The sequence below is a fragment of the Polypterus senegalus genome, chromosome 1 (assembly GCF_016835505.1).
Source record: "Polypterus senegalus isolate Bchr_013 chromosome 1, ASM1683550v1, whole genome shotgun sequence".
NCBI classification, from domain to species: Eukaryota; Metazoa; Chordata; class Cladistia; order Polypteriformes; family Polypteridae; genus Polypterus; species Polypterus senegalus.
This window is the reverse complement of record NC_053154.1, coordinates 298,791,636-298,816,361: the sequence shown is the minus strand read 5'-3', so window position 1 is coordinate 298,816,361 and position 24,726 is coordinate 298,791,636.

Genomic DNA, 24,726 nt, shown 5'->3' with positions numbered 1-24,726 from the left:
TAACACCAGGATTTTGGTTATCATGTATTTATTTTGTGTTCTGTCTTTGTTTATCCTTTGTAAAGAGGAATGTGGATGGATACGCATCCTCGCCAGGAAGCCATAATGGAAGGACAGAGAGAAACTGCCTCCTGGGACCATGAGTTCCACAAACTGAGGAGGGGACGCTGGCGCACGCATGCTGTTGCCGCTCCTCCAATGTTAACAACACTTTTCATAAAATTCACCTTAATCCAGCACTTTTTTATGCTTGCTTTATTTCTTTATTGTATGTATAGTTGCTGACTCGAATTGTATGGATTTGGATACATTTTTAACGACTTGACTAATTGATTGTCCATTGTCTTTCGAGTGTCTGGCTCTTAAACTAATAATGGAATCAGGTCCTGTATTACTCATTGTTCTTTATCATACTCCAAAATACAATGCATTCTTCTTATCTGATCTGACTGAACTATTAACCCACTTAAGTTCCTTTAACCAGAGAGTCATTCTTCTTGGTGATTTCACCATCCATATTGACATCCCCATATCTAAACTGAGAAATGAATTCCTATCCTTACTGGACTGTTCTGACTAGACACAACATCTTGATTTTCCCATCCACTTTGGTGGTCATATATTGGATCTGATCTGTACATCTGGACTATCTGTTGCCAACATTTACAGCACTGATTTGGGACTCTCTGACCATGAAGCAGTGCTTTTCACTGTCTCATTACCTCTCTGTCCTCTTACCTGTAAATGACAAATTCCTTACAGAAACCTTAAAAATATCTGTCCCTCTGTCCTTTCTTGATCCATTTCTGATCTTTTACTGTCACCTATTCCATCAACACTAGATAGTCTTGTTGACCACTATAACACAGCCCTTCATTCAGCATTAGATAAAACAGCTCCTTTAAAACATAAGAAGGTTTCCTTTAAGCGTTCAGCTCCTTGGTATAATTCAGAATTGCGATCTATGAAAGCAGCTGGCTGACGCCTTGAGAGAATGTCACATAAGTCTGGCCTCACCACGCACATCCAGGCTTTCTCTGACTACCAAAGAGCTTACAGAGAAGCACTAACTGCTGCCAAGAACACCCATTATGGCAGAATAATAGAAAGTGGCCAAGATAACCCAAGGGTTTTGTTCTCTGTAGTTAATAAACTACTCCAAACCACATCTGGCCCAACTACCTCTTCTACTGAAGTCTCTAAGAAATTCCTCCACTTTTTCCGTAACAAAATTAAAGATCTAAATAATTCAACTAACATAAATACATCATCTGTTTGTATCTTTCCCTGTTTTCTTACTCCATCCAGCTCCTTCTCTAAGTTCTCACCAGTCACATCTGCTTTTGTAAATGACCTGCTTTGTATGATGAGGCTACTTGTGTACTGGACCCCATCCCCACCACACTACTTAAATCCTGTCTTCATGCCATAATCCTGATCATTAAAGCAATAATAAACTCCTCCCTTGACACTGGCTTTGTGCCGCTCACTTTTAAAATCACTTCTGTAACCCCTATTTTAAAAAAGTCTTGTCTTGATGCTGACAATCTTAACAATTTTCGGCCTATTTCCCACTTACCTTTTCTGTCAAAAGTTCTTGAGCGTGTTGTAGCTTCCCAACTCACCAACTACTTAACTTCTAATAATTTGATGGAACCCTTTCAGTCTGGTTTCAGGGTGCAGCACAGCTGTGAAACTGCTCTGCTATGGGTAACCAATGATTTGCTTATGGCAGCAGACTCTGGACAAACCAGCATATTAATTCTGTTAGACCTCAGTGCAGCATTTGACACTGTCAGACATGACATTCTACTGTCCAGAATGGAGAACATGCTGGGTATCTCTGGCACTGCCCTCCAGTGGTTCAAGTCCAATCTGACTAATAGGCAAGAGTTTGATAGTCTTGGCAACAGCAGATCCATCTCAGTGCCAGTCACACAAGGAGTTCCTCAGGGCTCTCTCCTCGGTCCTCTGTTTTTCTGTATTTATATGCTTCCTCTTGGCCATATTATAACTCTGTTTCAATGTTAAAAGTGGAACTTTGTCAGAGCTTTTTCAGCTCACAACTTGCCTCAGTGAAATTAAAACCTGGATGGAGCAGAATTCTTTAAAATTAAATTGCAATAAAACTGAACTCCTGCATATTGGGACTAAAGCGCAACTTAATAAAATGAGCTCCTTCCTTGTCCATCTTGGCGGTGATCTCATCAGACCTGCCTCTACTGCAAAGAATCTTGGCGTCATTTTTGATTCCTCCCTTTCTTATTCCGCCCACATAAATCACATTAAGAAACTTTCTTACTTTCACCTCCATAACATATCACGTATTTGCTTCTTCCTCTCCTTTTCTGATGCTGAGAAACTTGTCCAAGCTTTTATCACATCCTGCATCGATTATTGTATTTCCCTACTGGCAGGTGCCCCTTCTAATCTTATATCACAGCTCCAGCTTATTCAACACTTGGCTGCAAGAGTCCTTACTCGAACCAGCAACAGTGAGCACATCACACCCATCCTGCTTCGCATTCACTGGCTCCCTGTGTCTTACAGAATTGAATATAAAATTCTAATAATAACCTACAAAGCCTTAAACGATCTTGCACCAAACTACATTAGTGACCTTCTCCATCTCTTTGTGCCTGTCCTCCCACTAAGGTCCTCTGATTCTGGCAATCTTGTTGTGCCCCACACTAATCTACACTCCATGGGTGACAGGGCCTTCAGCTGCATAGTGCCCAGACTCTGGAATGACCTACCGAAATTAATTAGATCAGCTGACTCCATGAATTCTTTTAAAAAACAACTCAAAACTCATCTGTTCAGGGAGGCTTTTAGCTCTACCTAACTTTACTACCCTTGTTTCAGTTTACCTATATGTCAAGATGCTCATGTGACCTGTGTGTGTGTGCTAGATCATCAATTATGTTGTCTGTTAGGCTTTTTTTCTCTGAATTTACTATCTTACTCTTCTTTATTTATTTATCTGGTTTAGTACAATGCTATATATATACTGTATACCCTGACATTCCTTCTTAAACTCTGTGAAATGCCTTGAGCATGGATGTATTATTATTAAGTATGATGGATGGAAATGTCCCTCTAGTATGGCTTCTTTTTGAACACCACAGAGCTACCTTGGAATTGTAGTTCTGTTGGGCAGCCCTGTTGGGGTTCTTGGGTGCCTGCTGGAGGCAAGCTCCTCTGTTCCCATGAGGTTTTGCCTAACCCAGTAGTGCTTCTTGGAGGCAAGATCCTTGTGTAGGAAGTGCTCCTGGCTTCATCTTAAAAGAAGCTCCTCCTCGTCATCCAGGTGAAGTCAGAGTCAGGAGTGGAGGAGGATGAAGTTGGACAGGAGTATTGTGGATTGTAAATTGTGTAAGAAGAAGCCTTTGTGGAGGTGTAGCTAAAGTTTTGTCTGGGGTTTGGGGCTCTGTTATGCTTCATACAGATGTAATAATTATGTGTTTGAACACTTGAAATAATTTTGGGTATGGAGGTATGGCACAAGGCCGTCACTTTCTTTTTTAATATATAAAATACATTTGCTTTTACATATATTTGCAGTGTACCAGTGAAAACTGTACTACAAAACAAAATTAAGTGAACAGAACTAAAGATGTAGTCTTCACAAATCCTAGTTTAGAGCTGTTTGCAGTGTTGGTTAATAAGAAAAACATAGCTTACCTACTGTATATGGTGCAGTGATGCTTTTAAACAGCTGCCTGTTCGTTGTCTGTGTAAAGTTTGCATGTCTCCCTTTTTGTTTCCTACATTCCAAAGATGTACTGATGGTTAAGTTGATTACATATCCTAAATTCGACCAGATTAAGTATATACTGTATATTGTCACAACCAGATGGAGGTGGTACCCAGCCGGAACGCCTGAGAACACAGGAGGAGGGCTGGTGCCTCCTCCAGACCTCGAGGGGGCGACCGTCCTGGAGGCCTCGGGTAAAGAGCTGGGAAGCTCGACCCTGTATGGACCCGGGGTTACCGCCAGGGGGACCCCAATACCAGGAAGACCCTAGGGGAAGAGAAAATGGGGACACCCGGAGTGCTTCCGGGGAGACAGCCGGCACTTCCACCACACTGGGGCGTGTCACTGGGAGATTGCCGGGAACACACCTGGAGCACATCTGCGCGCTTATTTAAAGGGTCCGCCTCCCTGCAGAAGGGACAAGAGTCGGGTGGAAGAGTGACAAGGTCTTTGGAGGAGGCAGGAGGCGGCTTGAAGAAGAGAAGAAGAAAGAGAGAAGGCAATGATTGGCCTGGACTGAGGGGTAAATAGTGTAAATAGAAATGAAGAATAAAAGTGTGCTTGGTGACATGAGCATGTCAGCCTGTCTGTGTCTGGGGCAATGTTCACTAGAGCTGCCGGGAGGACAGCCAGCACTTCCGCCACGCTGGGGCGTGGCCAGAGGAGGAATGCCGAGAACACCTGGAGCTCATCTGGGGACTGTTTAAAAGGGGCCGTCTCCATTCATTCGGGGCTAGAGTCGGGTGGAAGAAGGACGTGGCAAGAGAGGAGAGTGGAGGCAGCCCGAGAAGAAGGCATTTTTCGGCCAGGACTGTGTGTGTTTGGGATTTGTGCACTATTTGAACTGACCTGGGTCTGTGTGACCATTACTATTATTGTAAATGTTGTAAATAAATGTGTGGTGGTTTGATGAACAACATATCCGCCTGTCTGTGTCCGGGCCGCGTCCACATCTGGCGTAGACGGCAGGATGCTCCGCTGTTACAAGGCGGGGACCTGTAAAACAAAATTTTGTTGTGGACGGCCCAGCGCAGCAGGGGATCCCACCCAGGGGTCCGCATGAAGGCCGTATTTCCCTGATGTGGGCGGGCGGCGTGCCTACCAGGAGTGCAGCAGGCTCCAAGGACCGCGCCGTTGCTGGAGGCGCCCGGGACGGCATGGCGTCAAGAAAGGCCACGCCGAGGAGGTGTCCTCGGTTTGATGAGTCCGGGGAGGTGAGTTCCCTGCCTAGTGGCAGCCGGCCCGTGGGGGCCGGGCGTGTTTTCTTCTTTCCAGGCAGGGACTTCCCGGATCCACGTCGGTGGCGGGTGCATGCCAGTCTGCGGGGCTCTGGCAGCACGGCGGCAGCCGCGAGGGCTGCGGAGGAGGAGACGCTGCAGCTCGAGAGGCGCTGGCAACAGCAAGGCTGCTGGCAAGCATGTCGCCGCCGCAGAAGGGGAGGCAAGATGGCCGTGGACCAGAAGTCCCTCCCCCTGATAGGCACGCGATTGGATGGTGTGTCTTGTGTGCCCGCCGATGACTGCAGAGAGCGGGACCCAGGAATGTCCATCACGGGCAGGGGAGACCCGATTGGGCCGGAGGAGAAGGCCCGCAGGAAGTGGCCGGCGTCGGAGGCTGACAGACAGTTAGGCTCCGCGTCGGTTAACTTCCTGTCTTTGCCGTCTGCTCTGGCGGAGCTGGAGGCGTGCCTTCAGCCCACGGAGCATTTATTGCAGATGCTACGTGCCCTCCAGGCTGATGTGCTGGTACTGGAGAGGAAGGCACTCGCAGCGCTGAAGACGTTAGCGACAACGAGACGGCGCGACGCTGGAATCTCCAGCCGGAGAGGTTCGGCTGAGATGGTGAGTACAGCCGACTCTGTACAGCATGCAGGAGGGTCTGCTGAACATGGCTGTGATGCTAATGATCAGCTTCAAGTAAGCAGCCCTCCGACAATAGGTTCGGCGCAATGAGCTGTGCGCGCGGCGAGGGGGGAGTCCGTGAGGACGCTGCCTGGACATGGGCTGCTGAGTGCCCCGGGTCCTAGCACCCTCCTCCCCAAGTCGACTGCGGTCTCGCGTTGCACTATAGGGACGCAGACGGGAAAGAGGCTCTTTCTTCTTAAGGAGTCTCAAACCGTCATGGAATCCCAGAGTGGAATGGGGAATGAGAGGCTGTGTGCCGATTCCTCCGAAGTCAGCGGGGATGAATGGACTGAAGACGGTCCCGTCTGTGGATCCAGCGAAAGGAGGGACATGGAACCCACGGAGAGGGTGCTGAACAGGCAAGTTCCGGGGTGTCGGATGGAGGAGAGACCGATGCCAGTGTGTGGCACTTGGGGACGCCGGAAAAGGGTGTCTAGGCAGCGGTTCTGCCCCTTTTTCCTATCTGTTGTAGGATCGGACCCCGGACTGGCAGTAGGACCCACTTCGTTGGAAGGACTCTCCGCTGGCGAGAGGGTGCCACCATGGAGGAGGCTGCAAGGGAGCGAGTGGCTCCGACCAAAGGGGCGCGGAGGCCTCGGAGGGGGTGCCGAACGAGGGGGCCTCAGGGTGCTGGTAAGAGGGGGGAGCGCAACCTGTGCGAGGCGCAGGGGAGCACCAAGTGGTGGTGCTCAGGCCGCGTCTCCGCCCCTGTCACGGCTGTCCTGGAGTAGGACCCGCTTCGGGGCTGTGCTGCCCTCGCGGGACGGGTCGCTCTTTCCCACGAGTGGTCTTTGCTGGCTGTGGGGCACTGTTAGGGATGCCAGGGGCAACGACCTGGCCAGGACGCTGTGAGGGACCGGAAGAGGGTCAGAGCCCACCCTGGATCACGTGGGGGCCGCTTCCTGGTTGCTCTGGGGGCCACGGGTACAGGGCATGGAAGCTCCACCCTGTAGGGGCTCGTGGTCACCGCCAGGAGGCGTCCCAATGCCTTGGGGACCTGTTACCCCAGCACAAACCCCCACAACAGGAAGTGCTGGGGGGAAGATTTAGGACGGCACCTGGAGAGCTGCTGGGAGGACAGCCGGCACTTCCGCCATGCTGGGGCGTGGCCAGAGGAGGAATGCCGGAAACACCTGGGGCTCATCCTGGGACTGTTTTATGGGTCCGTCTCCATTTATTCGGGGCTAGAGTCAGGTGGAAGAAGGATGAGGCAAGAAAGGAGAGTGGAGGCGGCCCGAGAAGAAGGCATTCGTGGCCAGGACTGTGTGTTTTTGGGGTTTGTGCACTATTTGAACTGAACTGGGTCTGTGTGACCATTACTATTATTGTAAATATTGTAAATAAACGTGTGGTGGTTTGATGAACAACATGTCTGCCTGTCTGGTCCAAATGATGAATTTATTAATTCGCCACAGTGCACAAAGCACCCTCTCCACCACCATACTCATAAATAATCACAATACAATAATACTAAACAATCCTCCACTTCCAGACGCATTGCCACCCTTCCACCCAGCTCAGCTCGCCGTCTGGGAGCTCCCACGGTACTTTTATTCTCCCTGACCTGGAAGTGTTCCCAATCCTTTTCTTCACCCCGGAAGCAGGTCACTTCTGTTGTTGCTCTTCCTATGACATGCTTCCGGGTTATAGGGCATACATGATTCTTCAGTCCTCCCTGCAGCTCCCTCTTGCGGCCCCTGTGTTATCCAGCAGGGTCGTGTATAAAAACTACATAGTCCATGACTCCCTGCTGGTCTTCGGGGCACCTCCACACTGCAGGGAGGGCTCCATCTGGCGGCATGGGGGTATTGGCCGGGATGACAAGCCGGCCATATACCACAGTACTCCTCTCCCAGCGAAAAACCATGGTTTGGAGAGTCCTGTCCCTCTTGGGACATCTTCCCCCAAGATGATCCAAAGGTCAGACCTCAAGCGATGCAGCTGACACTCCCATGCAAACCTAGGAGGAACAGTGTAGGAATAAATACTTTGATCTCCTGCCCTCCTAGGACAACCTCTCCACTCGTGGCCCGGCCTGCGGCATTCGTAGCACAGCCATGGTCCCCTCTGTCTCGGCGGGACTTGAAGCACCTAGGTACTTCTGGCTCCATCCCTTTTCTCCTCTGGGGAGTATTCATTGGCCGCCCTTATGCTTTTTATGCCCTTTTCTAACTTGCCAGGAGACCCCTGTTTTACTTTAGTGATCTCCTGTTTCATCTGGGGCTTGTCCACAGTCTGGGTCTCTCTATGAGATAAAGAGAGACCCTTTACTGTCTGCACCCCTTTAGTTTTATAAATGACCGGTGGCGGCGTTTTTAGGGCCGCCTCGCACCAACAGCCAGCACCATTCAGCTGTTCCGGATTGATCGGCCCCTCCCCCGACCACTTGGTTATCGTTTCAGCCTCTCTTGTAGGGCACGCTGTGTACTGGCACCCACTATTCATTAAAAGCGGGCCCAGATCACACTGTGTCCCTATTTCATTCTTTACAGTACCAGCTTGACTCACCTGTAACACCACATTATGTATGATGGGAGGCTCTCCACCAAATGGCCGCATGTAACTCCTCACCTTCTCCAACGGCGCTTTGGCTGCTGCTCCCAACTCCCCGACGATCCTCTCAATGTTTGTCAGGACCGGCAAGAAACTACTTACGAGCTCGATTAACTTCTCGAGTTCCCGCAAGTCCAAAGAGTTAATTAATTCAACCGGCGGTAGGCTTATTTCCTCCTTTGCCTTACCTGCCCGGCTGGGAGACAATAAGCACGCCTGCTTCTGGTATGTGCTCTGACGGGTCTCGTGGAGGCTGCTGGGATTTGGAGTTTATTTTGGTCGAGGGTCAGGTCGCCTCCTTCGGCAGACTGCGGTCTGTCTTTATTAATTTACCGACATCCCGATCAGCCAATTCCTGACCCTCCTTACCTTTTTTCGGGGTGAGCGGTGCTTCACTCGTCTCCCCCTTCGCCTTTGGAAAGTCCAAGTCCGATTCTTCAACTTGGAAGGCGCAAACAGTGGGATGCGAACCTCCTCCTTCCCAGAAAGCACCGGGATTGTTGCCATGTCCCTTGCCGGCCACCGTCATGCGGAAGTCTTCTCCCATGTGCCCTGGCTCGAACAGAAGCATGCCATTGTCTCCGGGACAGACTCCTTTCTCCTGCAAAGCCTCCAGGTGATCATCTCCGAGGTACATGCAAGGGACAAAGTGTGTTATTATAAACGGGTTGTCGATGATGTTCCCGGCACGTACCTCAGAGTGATCGTTGGTTCCTGGAGGTTTCTCCGGACTTGTAAGGCCGCTCCGTGACTTCTCCCGAGCGTCGGCCATTGCAAACATGGCTCTCCCGCTGGCGTTGTCGCTCTGCTTGCCCATCTTCTTCCCCATTCCGGACTTGGAAACTTCAGGTTCTGGCGATGTTGTGGCGAGTCCTGATACCGTTGTCTTCTCGGGGTTCTCTGCCCACAGAAAATTTGTAAACAGGTCCTCTGCAATAGACGCTAGAGTATCCTGCCGACTACGCCACTGTGACAGTTTAGGGCCGTATCGCTCCCTTGAACCCCTGTCCAAGACTCCAGATACCAGATAAAAGTCCAAATGATGACTTTATTAATTCGCCACAGTGCACAAAGCACCCTCTCCGCCACTATACTCATAAATAATCACAATACAAAAATACTAAACAACCCTCCACTCCCAGACGCGTTGCCACCCTTCCACCCAGCTCAGCTCGCTGTCTGGGAGCTTCCACAGTCCTTTTATTCTCCCTGACCCGGAAGTGTTCCCAATCCCCAGTCCATGTGATTCTTTAGCACTTCCAGGTCAGGTACAAGTCCTTTTCTTCACCCTGGAAGTACGTCACTTCTGTTGTCGCTCTTCCTATGGCGCACTTCCGGGTTATAGGGCATAAATGATATCCTGGCAGCATCAGAGGACCAGTCCTGGGAAGAATATCGGACCACTGCCCTTTTACAAAAATGTGCATTCATATATATATATATATATATATATATATATATATATATATATATATATATATATGTACAGTGAACCCTCATTTATCACGGTTAATCCATTCCAGACTCTACCGTGATAAATTAATTTTCGTGAAGTAGGATTCTTTATTTATAAATCGAATATTTTTGCAGTTAGACTATAGAAAACCTGTTTACAATCTTCTAAATACGCTTTTTAACATTATTAGAGCCCTCTACACATGAAATAACACCCTTTAGTCCACATTACACTTGTATTACCCAATATATTGGACAAAAAAAGAGTAGATAAGACATATTAGATGTCTATCTATCTATCTATCTATCTATCTATCTATCTATCTATCTATCTATCTATCTATCTATCTATCTATCTATCTATCTATCTATCTATCTATATTTTATAGGCATGGATGGGGGATTTCAGCATATGATTTATAAAGAATGTAATGATAATTAAGAACTAACTGATTTATCTTAAATGATGCATATATTAAAATTTATTCACTGAAATTTTCAGTCCAGTAAGTGAAAAATAATTTTAGTATTCAATATGATTGTGTACTAAGTCACTGAACTGATCTGAACTTTAATGGAGTAATTATTTATAAATGCTAATTGCATCCTTTCCACTCCCCTACCATTGTAATGTCCCATGTGTTTTTTCACTTATTTCACTTGTTTTAAATACTGTTGGACACTACTTTGACTTCAAAGTCCCAACAACTGATATAAACTTAATGTCTACTAATTCATTTTAACCAATAAAGTATGCTGTATTAGCAGCCTCACTACGTGCACCTCTATGTGACTATGTGCTTCAGTTAACATACTACATATTATAGTATTAAATGAAGATGTCTGGTCAATGTCGAAGGTTTTAAAACACTCACTAAATAAATTTTATTTTGAATTGAACATATGGTGCACAGGTCTCCTTGCTTGAAATGTGCTTCAAAGTTATTGTGACAAATGAAGCTGCCACTACCTGTTAGGTGTTTCCTCAGGGTATTCTGGTTTCCCCTTAGATCACAATGACACGCAGTTTAAGTTGTTTAATGACTCTTGAATTGTTCCTATATGAGTAAGTGTAGATATGTAAAAGTGAAGTTGGATTTACTTACATAATATCAAAGTATCATTGTGTCTGAAAGAAATGGTGCTAGGTCAAATAATGCAGCCATATTGTGAAGTATTTAAGGCGAGGCCAAAATCAAAATGAAAGTATATTAACAAGTGGAGCATAGCTTTGGTTCTATATAATTTACTCACGGCATAGGTTGCCAAATTGCAGCAGATAGGAATTATATTGTAGTATCTGTAATAAGAAATATAGACTGAAAAGGCAGCTTGCTAATTATGCAGTAGCCAAATAGAAAAACTGCAAATGTAAACATTAATAAAGTACTTAGGAGAAGCCTATTGAACACTGTCTGCACTGAATCTAAAGGGCCTTTGATTTTTCCATGATGTTAAAAATGGAGTTCAGCTTTGAACATTTGCTGATTGATCCAGTAACCATTCTACATTATATTAACTACACTTGTACAGCTAAATAAGATTTTGTATGCTAATATGGATTAACGCAGCCTCTCAAATCTTTCAAAACTACCATATGGATACCATTTTTCCAATGACAACCTGATCAAAGCAGAAAGACAATTTGATGTTGCAGTCATGCCTGGAAAATTATCTTTTACTAGGTCCACAGAGTACAGTGTAAAGCTACAGTATATATGGGTAAAATACAGTTCAGACTGTGATTCTTCCTTCCTGATATCACTACTGTGTCCCCATTCTAGGCTTCTGGTTATAATTAAGACTAGGGCTACTCTCTAGCTTTAAGATGTTCTCTGTTTACTATGTTTACTACTGTGAGCATCTAAATGCAGGTAATCTGCAGCAGCTCACTCGAAGCTATGATGATTTCTGGCCGACAGTCACCTTGCACACCATGGTGACTAACAGAGATAAGAACCTAGTGAAGTCTGCACTGATTATGCATTCTGATCTCATTATCATTTTATAATACTGCTCTGTTTCGGTTTGGTTTCTTGTATCCCTTTCTCAGTGATGGGAACTCATTGGGGAAAAAAGAGAGTTCTGTAGATTGTTATAATTGAGAATTAACCAGGAGAAGGAAATTGTTTCAGGGAGCAGACTTATCATTATTTTAAAGAAGGGATGGGTCTAAGAGAGACAAAATCCCTAGTTAAAAATGCTGTGGTCAAAAGTCTAAAGATTATCTCAAAACCTGACTAACAAAAAGATTATCGTAACAAAAGAAAATGTGAGAACAATCACAAAGGTTTATTGATTTCTCCAAAAGACTGGATACCAGTCATACCATGCCACCATCTAAAATGAGATCTCATATGGACTACCAACACTACCTCTCTGGTAAAGAAGGCACAGAAGTATCTCTACTTTCTAAGAACACTGAAGATGACAATTTGCCAGAGCAGCTTCTGGCTTTCTTTCATCATTGTTCCATAGAATGCATGCTTACTTACAGGATCTTGGCGTAGTACACCAGTTGTCCTGTGACTGACAAGAAGGCTATTCAGAGGTTCATCAGATAAGCCTCTAAAATTATTAACACACACCTGCTTGCAGTGGAAGACATTTACACTATCCAATTTCTCCGCTGGGCCAAAAACATCTGTAAGGACTCGTCCCACCCTGGCCATCATCTTTTTACTCTGCTATCTTCTGGAAGATGATGTAGGTCTATTAAGACCCACACGTCCAGGCTCCTTAATAGCGTGCCCAAGTACCATCAGAATATTAAACTCTGCTCTGCAGAGTTCTTCACTGTACTGATACTTTCCAACGCAAAATTATACATATTTACATAAACTGATATTGCTTATATGTGTGTGTGTTTGTGTAGGGGTTCCCTCTGCTCACTTTGCTCACCAACCCCCCTAGCCTGCACTATGCGCCAGCCACTTCGCATCTCTACCGCTCACGTTATGAAGAGGGGGGGCTGAATGCACCCAAAGGAGATGCCCCCTCTTAAATGGCGTTACAATGGGAAACAAATAGTTTTTTTTTAACCTCCTCTTTGCTTGATCAGCTACTGGTTTGCTGCTGCTGCCATGCCGCGTGATCTGCATTTTGCATAGCACTTCGAACATTTAAAAGCCTGTACAGCAACTGTCCTACTCTTTGTCTTTTATTTCCAGCCCTGGGCATGATTACATCTTTTGGTACAAAGTCTCATCTTGCGAGAAATATTTTTTAGTTTATAATTTAAAAGTGGAATAAGAATCTGAAAATCTAACAACATCAAGTTAAAGTTCGATAAATTCTGAAAGCAATGATACCAAACATATATATGTTGGCTTTAAAATAAGCCTGATTTAAAGCGTGACATAAAAACAACACATAAAATTGTTGCACAAAATCATTGCACTTTTAGGCTTAGGGTTCTATATATATATATATATATATATATATATAGATATATATATATATATATAGTGGTGTATGGCCGGCCGTTCATCCTGGCCAATACCCCCAAGCCGCCAGGTGGAGCCCTCCCTGCAGTATGGAGGTGCTCCGAAGACCAGCAGGGCATCATGGACATTGGAGTCTTTATGCACAGCCCTGCTGGATACCATGGGGACTGCTAGGAGATGCTGCAGGAATGAACGACATTTATTTGCCTTATGCCCCAGAAGTACATCCAAATCAGGTGGACAAGGGGAATGAGGTGCTTCTGGGGTGAAGAAAAGGACTTTTGATCTGACCCGGAAGTCATAGGAGATCACATGGACTGGGGATTGGAACACTTCTGGGTCAAGGATTATAAAAGGATTATGGGATCTCCCAGATGGCGAGCTGAGCTAGGTGAAAGGGTGGCAACGTGTTTGGGAGTGGTGGATTGATTATAATTTAATCAGTATTGTGGAGAAGAGGGTGCTTGTGCACTGTATTTGTCCAAATAAAGAGGATTATTGGACTTTTACCTGGTGTCTGACATCTTGGACATGGGTTCAAGGGAGCGATAGCGCCCCTATCTGTCACAGTGGCGTAATCAGGAGGATTCTCTAGCATCATTTGCAGAGGACCTGTACCTAAATTTTCTGTTGGCAGAGAACCCTGAGAAGAGGTCGTTCAGACACACCACGACATCGCCAGAAAACCAAGTTTCCAAGTCCGTAACGGGGAAGAAAAAGGGCTAGCAGAGCGTCAGTGTCAGCCGAGGTACCACGCTCGTCACAGAGGACGCTCGGGATGAGCTAAAGAGTAGTTGCACGAGTCGGGAAAGGCCTTCGGAGAAGAATGACTACCAAGAGGTATGTGCTGGGGATTCTGTGAATAACATATTTAAAATAAAAAACTTTGTTCCGTGCACATACCTCAAGGAAGATCCTCCGGAGGTCCTGTGGGATGCGAACAAAAAACCCAATGAAGGACTTCCACATGTCGGTGGCCGGCGAGGGACACGTGACCACACCCAGTGCATTATGGGAAGAAGAAGGTCCATGTCCCACTGCTTGCGACTTCGCCATCGAAGAGACGGTCCCGGACTTTCCAAAGGGGAAGGGGGAGGTGAGCGAAGCACCGCTCACTTCGCGAGAAGGTAAGTAGGGCCAGGAAATGACTGATCAGTCTGCAGAAAAATTAATAAAAACAGACTGCAGTCTGCTGAAGAAGGCAACCTGGTCCTCAGACAAAAACAACTCCAATTCCCAGAAGCCTCTGCGAGACCCGTCAGAGCACGTGCCGACATGGCCGGCAGGTATGGAGAACGAGGAATTGAGTATATCTCCGGCCGAATTAATTAACTCTGTTAACGTGCGAGAACTCGAGAAATTAATCGATTCCGTACAAGGTATATTTCAGATGCTGGCGGCAATTCAGAAGATCGTCAGGGATCTTGGAGAAACGGCTGAGGTGCCCATCCGAAAGGTAAATGAGTACCTGCAGCGAATCGGACGGGAGCCTCCCATATTATATGATGTGGCGGTACAGGTGAGTAATACCGGTATTGTACTGTAAATAATGAAATAGGGATGCAGCATGATCTGGGCCTGCTTTTAATAAGTAGCGGGTGCCAAATCACTGCATGCCCTATAAGAGAGGCTGGAACGTTGACCGAATGGTCGGGGGAAGGGCCGATCAATCCGGAGCAGCTGGATGGTGCTGGCTTTCGGAGTGATTCGGTCCTGAAGACACCGAGCCATTTAAAAAATAAGTCTAGAGGGGTGCAGACAGGAAAGGGTCTCTTTTTATTAAATAAAGTGACTTAGACTGTGGAAAAACCCCAAAGCAAACAGGAGATCCCAAAAATAAAATCGGGGTCTGGGAGGAATTCTCTTATTGCATTGATGTTTCCCGTGCTGCAGGTGGTGGTCACATTGAACACTTGTAAGACAGGAAATAAAACTTGTTTGTGAGTGGAATGCTTGTGACTTGGCTTGAGTTTTGTATTACTTTTACTTAATAAAATATTGCGTAATGAAATTGGTTCATTCTTTTTGAATAACCCTGTACTTGACTCATCAATGTAAGGTATGGCTTCCTTTTATGCCAGAAATGGCACTGCCTCCGGAGCAACACCATGTCTTCTTTTCTTAAAAGCATTCTAATATATATATGTGCTTTGGAGACAGTCAACAAGCCAAAAGGTAAGCAGATACGTAACAGATGGGGGGTTATTGTATGGTAGTAATGCCTCTCTTTCTGACCCTTCAGAACCAAAGAAGAAAAGTGAATCAATACTACCATCCATAAACAATAATTCAGAAGATGGTTCATTACCCACTTCCTCATCAACAACATCACTTCCAGCTCCTCAAGGTGACATCACTTCCAGTCCCTTCCAGATGACATCACCTCTGGCCTCCGACGATGACGTCACTTCCACTTACTCATTTCCTGCAGCCATTTTTCATTCTGTATAAAAGCCATCCACTTACCACCTATTTTGTCTGATGTATGATATTTAATTATCAAATTTGACCACCATATCTCGAAGAGATTATACGGGGTAATTCCCCAACACTTATTACTGAAGTTTGTGCAGTTATTTCTCACAATTGGCGTAGTCGGCAGGATTGAAGTTCCAGGATGTCAGAGGGACAGGACCTAATTGCTGTGCTGAACACCTTGGTGGCTGAATTACAACAGGTCAAAATACAGCTGGGAGATACCAGGACCTGATTGACCGAGTCGGAGGCTTATGCGGCCGCAGCGGTAAGAGTGGAGACATCCAAGTCAGTCCCATCATTATTAACCTACTTGACAGAAGGGGATGATGTGGAGACGTACTTCCTGATATTTGAACGCAACGCAAAATGAAATGCATGGCCGCAGTTGGAATGGGCTTACATTCTGGCACCCTATCTGAAGGGAGAAGTGCAGAGAGCCTACAATGATCTGACTGAGGAGCAGGCTTCCAACTACGATACACTAAAAACTGAAATCTTTAAACGCTTATGGTGTATCAGTGGCACAGCAGGCGACAGAGTGGCGAGAATGGAGGTTTGACCCCGAACGATCCATACGTACACAAGTGTACGAAGTCTGGGGTAAAGTGGGCAGATGGCTATGGCCAGATGTCAATAGTGTCCAGCGTATGGCCGAGTTGCTAACGATAGAAACCTTCATCAACGCGCTGCCAGAAAAACTCGCCCAGCAAGTCTGCAAACAAGACGTAACATCGATGGATAGTCTTGTCGAGGTAGTGGATCGACATTGGGCAGTCAATAAATCAGAATGATCAGAACGGTTCTCTCGCCAATCCTGACAGGTTCGTGTTCTTCTTCTGAGCCCACCCGTACTAATATTGAACCACCTACCCGAAAGAAAGAAAGACCAAGCCCTCCGCGCTGTTTCAAATGTGGAGGGATCGGACACCTGTTTTCTACATGCCCATCTCCGGAGCCGATGGATTGTTCTCTGGGAAATGGAGAGAGGTATTGTGCTGTCATTAGCCCTTTATCATTCCCGTTGGTTACAAAGTTACTGCGTTATTTGAGTCCGGGAGTAACATATCTATTGTTGCTCGCCGTTTTGTCTTACCGCGACAATGGCAAAATCACAGGATTAGCCTAAAATGTATACACGGGGACACCCGTTAATATAGAGCCGCCTCGTGTGTAATTACTGTGGGAGAAACCATGAAATCACTTACAGTAGCGGTGATTATGGACCCTCTCTACTCTGTAATATTAGGACGTGATTAGTCCCAAATAGAAAGCGGTAAAGATGTTACTGTTCCTGTGATTAAGGAAGGCTTTGTAATGTATAGTAAAAATGATAATCCTACTGTCTCCACACCGTGTATTAGTCTCCCAAATCATGAATATAGTAGTATAGATAATGGTGATGAAGGACCTTCAGGCATGACGGGAGACAGACCACTTTCTGAGGCGACTGAGGCTCTACCCCTAAAAGTAGCCCCAGATCCGATTAGCGAATTAGACTCTCAATTTAAATTTACACCCTCTTCCTTTAAATGGGAGCAATGGAATGATGATTCCTTAAAGTTTGTAAGAAATGCAGTAGTTTCGGTAAACAGACAAATGTCTGATAATTCTATACCACAAATGCCTTACTTTCTTATCAAGAATGATTTATTGTATCGCGTGGCTGAACATGAAGGTGTCATAAAAGAATTATTACTAATTCCACATCGCCAAGTGTGTGAATTAGCTCATGCGCATTTACTTGGAGCCCATTTGGGGACCGAAAAAACATTAGAACGTATAAAGTTCAGATTTTATTGGCCCGGGATAAATGAGGAGGTGAGACGATTCTGTACATCGTGTCCAGAATGTCAGATTCATCACATTCCATGCAGGGACTGCGCTCCTTTCATCCCTCTTCCCTTAATTGATGTACCATTTGAAAGAGTAGGAATTGATCTCGTAGGACCACTTCAGCTTTCACTATGAGGTCATAAATATATATTAGTTATGACTGATTATGCCACGCGATTTCCAGAAGCTGTTTCCTTGCGCTCAGCAAATACTAAAACAATCGCATGGGAAATAGTAGGGATTTTCGCTCGTGTTGGGATTCCAAAGGAGGTATTAACAGACCAGGAAACTCCCTTCACTTCAGAGATGTTCAGGCAGGTTGTTAAGTTAATAAGTATTAAACATCTGAAAACATCTGTCTATCATCTGCAAACTGATGGCTTGGTAGAAAGGTTTAATCAGACACTGAAACAGATGTTGCGCAAAGTAGGTAGCGAAGATGGCAGGAACTGGGATCAGTTATTGCCTCTCGTACTCTTTGCTTATCGGGAAGTACCTCAGGCCTCCACAGGATTTTCTCCTTTTGAACTCCTTTATGGAAGACAACCCCGCGGTCTATTGGACATATTAAAAGAAGGCTGGGAAGAGGAGGTCCTCCCATCCTCCAATATTTTAGAATATATCGCGCAATTATGCGATAGATTAAATAAAATTAGACCTGCTCTTAAACAACATATGCAAAAGGCTCTAGCTGAGCAAGCACATTATTATAACAGAAACACCACCCGGGTGATCATGTAATGGTGCTCGTTCCTACCTTACATTCCAAATTACTGGCACATTGGCAAGGGCCATATGAAATTAAGGAACAAAAAGGGCTGGTCAACTATTTGGTTAAACAACCGAATCACCGACCTAGCGAGCATGTACAGTAATCCCTCCTCGATTGTGGGGGTAGCGTTCCAGAACCCCCCGCGATAGGTGAAAATCTGCAAAGTAGAAACTATATGTTTGTATGGTTATTTTTATATGTTTTAAGCACTTAGAAACTCTCCCATATTTTTTATAAATATTCTCCGCACAGTTATACAGTAAACCCTCGTTTATTGCGGTTAATTCGCTCCAGACAGATAAATGAATTTCCACGAAGTAGGATTCTTTATTTATAAATCTAATATTTTCGCAGTTAGAGCATAGAAAACCTGTTTACGACCTTCTAAATACGTTTTTTAACATTATTAGAGCCCTCTAGACATGAAATAACACCCTTTAGTCAAAAGTTTAAACTGTGCTCCATGACAAGACAGAGATGACAGTTCTTTCTCACAATTAAAAGAATGCAAACATATCTTCCTCTTCAAAGTGTGCGTCAGGAGCAGAGAATGTCAGAGAGAGAGAGAGAAAAGTAAACAATCAAAAATCAATAGGGCTGTTGGGCTTTTAAGTTTTCGAAGCACTGCGATAAAGCGGCCACAATGAAGGGATCAATGTGAAGGTAGTCTTTCATCATTTTTTAGAGGAGCGTCCGTATCTTCTAAGCAAACAGCCTTTGTGCAAACAGCCCCTTTGCTCACACCTCCTTCGTCAGGAGCAGAGACAGAGAAAAGCAAACAATTAAAAATCAATATGGGCTCTTAGAGCTTTGAAGTGTGCGAAGCACGTGTGGGAAGCATATCATATATCATTGAGAAGTTTTATTTAATACGTAATACATGCTCTGATTGGGTAGTTTCAGAATAATTGTATGAAATAAACTGGACAAACCAACTGAGGAAGCATGTACCATAAATTAAAAGACCCATTGTCCGCAAAAATCCACGAACTAGCAAAAAATCCATGATATATATTTAGATATGCTTACATTTAAAATCCGCGATGGAGTGAAGCCGCGAAAGTCGAAGTGCGATATACTGAGGGATCACTGTATATCATATCAACTTGCTGAAACCGTGGAAGGAAAGAGAGAAGGAGCCTCACTCCGATCAGCAGTGCTCACTTTTCGTAGAATATCAACCCCTTAATTTCGGTTTTAATTTGTCATGGAGGCAGCGTCAGGAGTTTGAATCAGTTGTCCTGTCGGTACCTGAAATAGTGAGTGAGCAACCAGGATGCACAGCGCTGATTGAGCATGTCATAATTACTGACCCGGGTGTGATTGTCCGAGAACGTCCGTATAGGCTTCCTGAAGCAAAGAAAACTGAAGTGGAATTGGAAGTGAGACGAATGCTAGAGATGGGCATTATTGAGGAAAGTTACAGCCCATGGTCTAGTCCAATCGTCTTAATTCCTAAACCTGATGGGTCCTGGAGATTTTGTAATGATTTCTGACGACTCAATCAGGTTTCCAAATTTGAAGCGTACCACATGCCCTGGGTTGATGATCTCCTTGAGAGATTGGGTAACGCTCAGTTTCTAACTATTGATATGACAAAAGGGTACTGGCAAATTCCCTTAACGGCCTCTGCTAAAGAAAAAACGGCTTTTAGTACCCCTAGTGGACACTAGCAGTACAGGGTCCTTCCATTTGGTTTGCATGGGGCACCAGCGACTTTTCAATGTCTGGTGGATACACTGTTACAGCCCCACAATTCTTATAGTGCCGCCTACCTGGATGACATTGTTATCTATTCCGGCACGTGGGAAGATCGTGTACAGCATGTGTTGTCTGTTCTAACTACACTAGCCAAGGCAGGACTTTGTATCAACCCAAAGAAGTGCTTCTTTGGCTTGAATGAAGCCTGATATTTAGGCTATCTGGTGGGGAGTGGTACAGTACAACCACAGTGTTCCAAAACTGATGCCATAGTAAAATGGCCCCGTCTGATTACTTTCTTGGAACTAGCGAGTTACTATAGTCATTTTGTTCCTCGTTTTTCTGAGAGGGCTATTCCTCTAACTAATCTAACAAAGAAAAAGGCTCCTGATAAAGTGGTATGAGATGATAACACTGAAGCTACTTTTTGTGACTTAAAGTTGGCTCTGACGTCAGCACCTATTTTTAAATCCCCTAACTTTTCTTATCCTTTCATTCTCCAGACCGATGCATTTGACACAGGATTGGGTGCCGTGTTGAGCCAATGCATCGATGGTGCATCCACTTACCATCTATTTTGTCTGATGTATGATATTTAATTATCAAATTTGACCACCATCTCTCGAAGAGATTAAATGGGACAATTCCCCAACACTTATTATTGAACTTTGTGCAGTTATTTCTCACTATATATCTATACTAATAAAAGGCAAAGCCCTCACTCACTCACTCACTCACTCACTCACTCACTCACTCACTCACTCACTCACTCACTCACTCATCACTAATTCTCCAACTTCCCGTGTAGGTAGAAGGCTGAAATTTGGTTGCCTTATTCCTTACAGCTTACTTACAAAAGTTAAGCATGTTTCATTTCGAAATTCTACACGTAACGGTCATAACGGTTGACAACGTCCGCCATATTGAATTTTCTTATTTATGGCCCCATCTTCACGAAATTTGGTAGGCGGCTTCCCTGCACTAACCGAAACCAATGTACATACTTATTTTGGTGGTATGATGCCACTGTCGGACACCATATTGAACTTTCCAACGGTCTTTGCTACTTATGGGCCCATTTTCAAGAAATTTGGCACGCGAGTTCCCAACGCTAACTGAATCCTACTAACGTACATATATACGTCCATAGCCTGCAGCTCGGTCACCGTGTGAGGCGGCGTTAGGTCCTCCATCCCAACGCCTCCCACTTTGTTGGCTGCCTGCCTATATAAGGCCGTCCTTCGCTCAGTCTGTACCTTCCCTTCCTTGGTTCGCCACCAGATTCACGTCTCCCTGCCTATAACTGCAGCCTTTTTTATTTAATCCACGGCTTCTCCGCTGTTTTATTGTTCGTTTATTACGATTATAGTTATTGTGTAGGTATTTTAGACTTACTTTACATTGTTCAGGTTCCCATTTCCTTTATCGTTTCAACTGTACCCCCATTAACATGTCTATCGAGTCAATCACCATTGATCAGAGAACTGTCACTTACCGAGTGGTTTCCATGCCCGTAGATGCCGCCTGCCTTTTCCATTCTCTGTGTTACGTATTGCACGGCCATATCAGGCTCACTCTTGATATCCGGAGGAACATTGTGTGTTATGTATTGAATGACTGGGACAGGTTCAAGGTGTGGACTGATGACGGTACAAGAGATAATTATACTACACAGGAGCACTATAAGAGTGAAATGCTTAAGCCCTTTACCTATGGTTATGCATGTGAGTTGATGGCTGCCGCTGAATTGTTCGGTTGTTGCTTTCAAGTGTACTGAAATGGCCAAATATTTTACACCTTTCGACAACCACCAATGCCTCTTAAATATCTTATGTTCACAGGTGACGATTTCAGTAGTGGACACTTTGATGTTTATGAATGTTTAAACTCTCAAAAGCTGGATGTGAAGTTATCGATGAAACCGGTTGTATGCTTACAATGCTTGACAGATGCTGAATGTCACTTCAACACAAGTCCTGCAAATACTGTCGTAATTGAAACAAACCATGAAACTCAAACCGATTATGACAGCAGCAATCCAAGCTGTGAGATTTGAAACAAGATTACTTTTCACATGGCCAACTGTACGCTGCATGCTCAAGAGTATGCTCAGTGCACAGCTTGGTCATATTACAACTGGAGGGCCGAACTGACAGTGTGGTATACAAAGAGATCCTTAACAAATAATTATTGATATATTTTTCCTCAGTTTAAAAAGGTTTAATTTTCTTCTTAATAAAAATTTTAAGGCAGTACTTCGCCACTGCAAAGCGCGGGTATTTTGCTAGTATATATATGGAAAAATTTTAAAAATAACGTAACATGATTGTTAATGTAATTGTTTTGTCATTGATATGAGTGTTGTTGTCATATCTATATATATATATATATCTATATATATATCTATCTATATCTATATATATATATACAGTATAGCAAAATACCTCCGCAGCGGAAAAGTAAAAAGAAAAAGAAACATTTCAATAATAACGTAACATGATTGACAATGTAATTGTTTTGTCATTGTCATGAGTGTTGCTGGCATATATATATATATATACATACATGTGTACATATATACACACACACATATACTATGGGGTGCCAAACAGGTAAATACATTGATTTTGTGAATATATAAAGTCGGCGTCAGAATATATAATGTCAAAACTTGAATATATAAAGTCACTGTCGGAATATATAAAGTCACAACTTGAATGTATAAAGTCAGCGCTGGAATATATAAAGTCAAAACCTGAATATATAAAGTCAGTGTCGGAATTTATAAAGTCATTCCTGATTATATAAAGTCAACATCGGAGTTTATAAACTCACTCCTGAATATATAAAGTGAAAGTCAAAATCTACTGATTGAAACGATTCTGAACTGAACTAAGTTAACAAAAACGTATTCAGAAAAATAAATAAAAAAAACACTGTTCGGTTAATGTTTTAAAAATGATGCATGTGCCCTGCCCAGGATTAGTTCCTGCCTTGCGCCCAGTGTTGGCTGGGATTGGCTCCAGCAGACCCCCGTGACCCTGTGTTCGGATTCAACGGGTTGGGAAATGGATGGATATTTCAGCGCTGACTTTGTATATTCCGACGCTAACTTTATATATTGAAGTTTTGACTTTATATATTGCAGCGCTTACTTTATATATTTTTCGACGCTGACTTTATATATTCAAGATTTGAGTTTATATATATGGGAATGACTTTATATATTCAAGTTTTGACTTTATATATTCCAGCGCTGACTTTAATATTTCTGGCGACAAAATAGAACCTACTTATATCCAAATTTGAGCTATTGAGCTGTCGTCTGCCTGCCTGAATAAGTGACACTCGCTTCGCTCGTACTTTTTTACCGTTCATTTAATCATAGCTAGTGGCGGAAGAAATTTTAAGATGAAAGTAGGATTACACTGAGTATGGCTTTACCAAAACAATTATTGATGGCGAATCAATTATTCATAAGGCTTCAATTGGTGATCTGTTTTTCTGTGTTATCCTCATATTATTTCATACTTCTTCTCAAACAAGGGGGTGCGAGGGTAAAATGAATCGGGAAGCGCTGATCAATGTAATCGGTGTACCAGGAAATCATGCATTGACAGAAGTTCCCCTTTGCTTGTAATGCAAAGTGTGATTAAATGCTTGATTATTTAACGTGTTATGGAGCACATGCATCGAAGCTTCTCAGCTGTACTTGTGCTAAGAAAAGGAAACATTTTAAAAATAATGTAACACGATTGTCAATGTAACCTTTTGTAAGTAGTGCCTGGAGGATTCAGTGTGGAGAAACTGTAGAGACAGCGTGTGTATTAACTTGTGGATTTTTCTGTGAGTATTTGGTGGCAGCGTCACAAAGTGGCTTCCGTAACACTGCGTTAGCTGCGGAGCTCAGATCAGAGCGAAATGAGGTGAATGGGAGGGGAGATGATGACGTGACTCCCCCACCCGCCTTAACTGTCAATCCCCCACAAACACAGTCTCTCAGAATTTGCATAAGCACACCCCTTCACCTGCAATTTTATCTTAGTTACAAAGTGATCAAAACTCTCGTTTATATCCTGCGTCCTCTCATGAAACTTGTATCCTGCATTACCTGTGGGCATGACAAACGGCAGCTGCAGCCTGTCTATGAACTTAATTTAAACTTTAGGTTTACACCAGGCTGTGTTTCCGAAGTAGCAGCACTCATGAATATGGTTGTATATGTCACTCGCTCGCTTGTTATCGTTTCGCTGCCTTCTCAATTATATAATGCATGTTTTCTTCAGCGCTTTTTGGAGCTCTTCCTGGTTTTCTACGTACTGCGTTGACAGTCAGTTCACGTGATTACGTAGGAGGCGTGACGATGTCAAATGAATCTCCGCCCCCCCATGGCTTTCGAGCTCAACTCCATTACATTATATGGAGAAAAATAGCTTCAAGTTATGACCATTACACGTAGAATTTCAAAATGAAACCTGCCCAACTTTTGTAAGGAAGCTGCAAGGAATGAGCCTGCCAAATTTCAGCCTTCCACCCACACGGGAAGTTGGAGAATTAGTGATGAGTCAGTCAGTGAGTGAGTCAGTGAGGGCTTTGCCTTTTATTAGTATAGATATATACAGGTAAAATTCCATTATAACGAATATCTTTACAACGAAATTTTCATTACAACGAAGTATTTTTATTGTCCCGACAGCTTCTTCACGAGTCTATAGAAATCTTGTTACTACGAAGTACATTCAGCAGATATTTTCATTACAATGAAGTGTACAAAAGTACAGAAGCTTATTCCCGCACTCAAAAAAAATATATATTGGGTTATTTCGC